The sequence below is a fragment of the Capsicum annuum genome, unplaced genomic scaffold (assembly GCF_002878395.1).
Source record: "Capsicum annuum cultivar UCD-10X-F1 unplaced genomic scaffold, UCD10Xv1.1 ctg74733, whole genome shotgun sequence".
In the NCBI taxonomy this organism is placed as follows: domain Eukaryota; kingdom Viridiplantae; phylum Streptophyta; class Magnoliopsida; order Solanales; family Solanaceae; genus Capsicum; species Capsicum annuum.
The window spans coordinates 21437-25876 of NW_025884868.1; the positions used below are offsets into that span (position 1 = coordinate 21437).

At 41.7% G+C, this 4440-nt stretch overlaps 1 pseudogene; it reads left to right on the forward strand.

Annotated features, from left to right (window-relative positions):
- Positions 1 to 606: 606 nt before the first annotated feature.
- LOC124894526 lies at positions 607 to 3653 on the forward strand (annotated as a pseudogene).
- Positions 3654 to 4440: the final 787 nt, after the last annotated feature.

Here is a 4440-nt window from a genome sequence, read left to right on the forward strand (position 1 = left end):
ATAATGGGAAGCACAGTAAAAAGGAAGTGGTGGAGAAAACTCTTCCAAATCCACCACCACCTTTTCCTCAGAGACTGAAAAAGAAGGCTGATAACACCAGGTTCAGTAAATTCATGACCATGCTGAAGCAGCTGACTATAAATGTGCCTTTGGTAGAGGCACTGGAGCAAATGCCAGGGTACGCCAAATTCATGAAGGACCTTTTGACAAAGAAAAGGGCAGCGAGCTATGACTGGCAGATAATTTTCATCATTGCAGTGCCATTGCCATGAGGTCTTTGGTACAGAAGAAGGTAGATCTGGGTGCTTTCACTATTCCTTACACGGTTGGATCTTTAGACTTTGCTAAGGCTTTATGTGATCTAGGGGCTCTCATTAATTTGATGCCACTAGCCATCTATAGACAGTTGGAGTTGGGCGATCCTACACCAACTAACATGCGGCTTGTAATGGCAGATAGGTCGGTAAAATGACCTGTTGGTATCTTGTATGATGTATTAGTGAAGGTTTCTACCTTTATTTTTCCTGCAAACTTTGTTATTTTGGATTGCGAGGTGGATTTTGAGGTGCCCATAATCTTGGGTCGACCTTTCCTCGCAACAGGAAGATGCTTATTGATTTACGAGCAAATGAGCTTCTATTTCAGATAAATGACGAAGTGGTGCATTTTTATGTATGCAAATCAATGAAGCAGCCCAAAGATATGAATGTGTTCTCTATAGCTGATGTTTATTATGAGGATGAGAAGGAATTATCTTTAGAGAAGTAGCTTACTGTTGAGCCATTGGCTGCTATGCTTTTGAACTTTGAGCGTGAGGATGTTGAAGAGCACGAAAAAGCTATTTGTGCTTTGACAGGAATGGGGTCATATTCATATGCCCCCAAGAAGCTGGACCTTAACCTTAAGAATCGACCTTCACCACCGGCGAAGCCATCCATTGAAGAGCCACCTATGCTAGAATTGAAAGAGCTACCCAGTCATCTAAGGTATGCATTCTTGGGTAGTGGAAATACACTGCCGGTTATTATTGCTGCTGATTTAAGTGAACAACAAGTAGAGGCTCTCATCTCTGTTCTGAAGAGGTATAAGAGAGCTATTGGTTGGACTATTGCTGATATAATTGGTATCCCTCCTGGAATATCTATGCACAAGATTCAGCTAGAAGAAGATTGCGTACCCACTATTGAGTATCAGTGTCATCTGAATCCATCTATGCAAGAGGTAGTGAAGAAAAAAATCATAAAATAGTTAGATGCAGGGGTGGTGTATCCAATCTCAGATAGTAAATGGGTGAGTCCTGTACAATGTGTGCCCAAGAAAGGGGGCATGACAGTAGTAGCAAACGCGAAGAATAGGCTAACTCCACTCAGGCCTATCACAGGGTGGAGGGTGTGCATGGATGACCGGAAGCTAAATTCATGGACGTGAAAGGACCACTTCCCAATGCCATTCATGGATCAAATACTTGATCGATTGGCAGGAAAGGGATGGTTCTCTTTCTTGGATGGTTATTTCGGATATAATCAGATTTGCATTGCTCCTGAAGATCAGGAGAAGACCACTTTTACATGCCCATATGGTACTTTTGCATTCAAACGAATGCCATTTGGGCTATGTAATGCACCTGCCACTTTTCAGCGATGTATGATATCTATTTTCTCTGATATGGTTGAAGACACCTTGGAGGTGTTTATGGATAAATTTTCAATTGTAGGTGAGTCATTTGAATCATGCTTGGCAAATCTGAGTATGGCTTTGCAGAGATATATTGAATTCAATCTGGTGCTAAATTGGGAGAAGTGCCATTTTATGGTTAAGGAAGGTATTGTTCTCGAGCATAAAGTCTCTGAAAAGGGAATTGAAGTTGATCGATCCAAGATTGAAGTTATCGAGAGACTACCACCTCCAATTTCTGTGAAGGGGGTTCGTAGTTTTCTCGGTCATGCTGGTTTTTATCGGAGGTTTATTAAAGACTTCTCCAAAATTGCAAACCCATTATGCAAACTTTTGGAGAAGGAAGCAAAGTTTCACTTTGGTGCAGATTGCTTGAAGGCATTTGAATGCCTTAAGGGGAAGCTATTTGAAGCCCCTATTATTGTAGCACCTGATTGGTCTCTACCTTTTGAAGTTATGTGAGATGCAAGTGGTGTAGCCTTGGGTGCTGTACTTGGTCAGAAAAGAGAAAAACTATTTCATCCAATTTACTACCAAGTAAGGCCTTAAATGGAGCACAGAAGAACTATACCGTCACTGAACAAGAGCTTCTTGCAGTTGTTTATGCTTTTAAAAAGTTTCATGCTTACTTGTTAGGAACCAAGGTAGTGGTTCATACAGATCATGCGGCTCTAAGATATCTAATGGCAAAGAAGGATGCCAAGCCAAGGCTAATTAGGTGGGTGCTACTACTTCAAGAATTTGATTTCGAGGTAAAGGATAGAAAAGGTTGTGAAAACCAAGTAGCTGATCATCTATCTAGACTTGAGAGTGAGCACACAGTGTAGACCAACCTTGATATTGATGATTCATTCCCCGACGAAGAGATTCTAGTAACTATGGTGGAAAACTTACCTTGGTATGCAGATTATGCCAACTACATGGTGAGCGAAGTGATTCCTGAGCATCTCTCCTTTCATCAAAAGAAAAAGTTCATGCATGATGTGAAACATTACTTCTGGGATGAGCCTTATCTTTTTCGATGATGTGCTGATGGTATTATTAGGCGGTGTATCCCAGATGTAGAGGTGCCTAACATACTTGAAGTAATCCATGCTTCCCAAGTTGGAGGTCACCATGCAGGTGATCGGATGGCCAAGAAAGTACTGCAAAGTGGCTATTATTGGCCTTCATTATTCAAGGATGCCTATGATTTTGTAAAAAGATGTGATCAGTGTCAGCAGCAAGGTTCTATTTCAAAGCGCCATGAGATGCCCATGTCCAAAATGCTTGAAGTAGAGTTATTCGATGTCTGGGGTATTGATTTCATGGGCCTATTTGTGAGCTCATTTGGGATGAAATATATCTTAGTTGCTGTGGATTATGTATCCAAATGGGTCGAAGCAGTCGCGCTAGCTAATAATGAAGGTAAGAGTGTTGTGGCGTTCTTAAAGAGAAATATCTTCTCTCATTTTGGGGTACCTTGTACCATCATAAGCAATGGAGGATCATATTTCTGCAACAAGCTGTTCAGAGCCGTATTGGCAAAGTATGGGGTTAAGCAACATAAGGTAGCTACACCGTACCACCCACAAACTAGTGGGCAGGTGGAGGTTTCAAACCGGGAAATCAAGCTGATCCTTGCTAAGACTGTGAATGCCAGCAGGAAAGATTGGTCCAGAAAGCTTGACGATGCCTTATGGACATATAGGACCGCGTTTAAGACACCAATTGGCATGTCGCCATAGCAACTAGTTTATGGGAAGGCTTGTCATTTGCCAATTGAGCTAGAACATAAAGCAATGTGGGCACTGAAGCAACTTAACCTAAACTGGGATGATGCTATAGATATGAGATTGGGAGAACTGAATGAGATGGATGAATTCCGTCTAAATGCATATGAAAGAGTAGATCTTTACAAGGGAAGGATGAAAAAGTACCATGATCAGAGGATTATCCAACAAAACTTTCAGAAAGGTGATTTGGTACTTCTTTTCAACTCCAGACTGAAGAGTAGTGAGTTAGAAAACAATGATGGTGGTGTCTTTAAGGTGAATGGCCAAAGAGTGAAGCTATATATTGGTCCAACCAACTCGATAAAATGTATAGCCACCATATATCTCGATGAAGTCTGAGTAATCGAGATAACTATGTCGTGCCGCGATAATAAATCAAGCGCTACATGGGAGGCAACCTATCATTTTACTAGGATTTTGTTTTTGGTAAATAAAAGTTCAGAAAGAAGAGTCGAGCCACAACCAAAACTAAGGTGCTTGGTGGGAGGCAACCCATCCTTCTAATCATTTTTGTTGTTTTTGATTAAGTGTAGGTGGAGGAAGTACAAAGGAGGAGATTAGACCCAATTTTGATTTGGAAGTGAGTCATGTCAATGGTGGTATGTCTAGGAATGATGGAATAATACAGGTAAGTGGATGTGGTCAAATGTGTAAGGTTCAAGTATGATTTGGATTAGAGTCGCACCTCGAGTTATGTAGGTTCGACCCAAAGAAAAAGTTTTGCGGTGCGACTTTATTTTTTGACCTCGAGGTATGGACCTTTTTTGACCAAGAGTGCGCCATTTTTCCAATTGCCTACGCCAACATAGACAATGGGCTAGGCGCCGCCTATGCCAACATAGGCAATAGATTAGGCGCCGCCTATGCCAATATAGGCAATAGATTAGGTGTCGCCTATTCCATTGCCTATGCTCATTGTCTCACATAGGCAATAGGCTAGGCGCCGCCTATGCCAACATAGGCAATAGGTTAGGCGTCGCCTATGCCAACA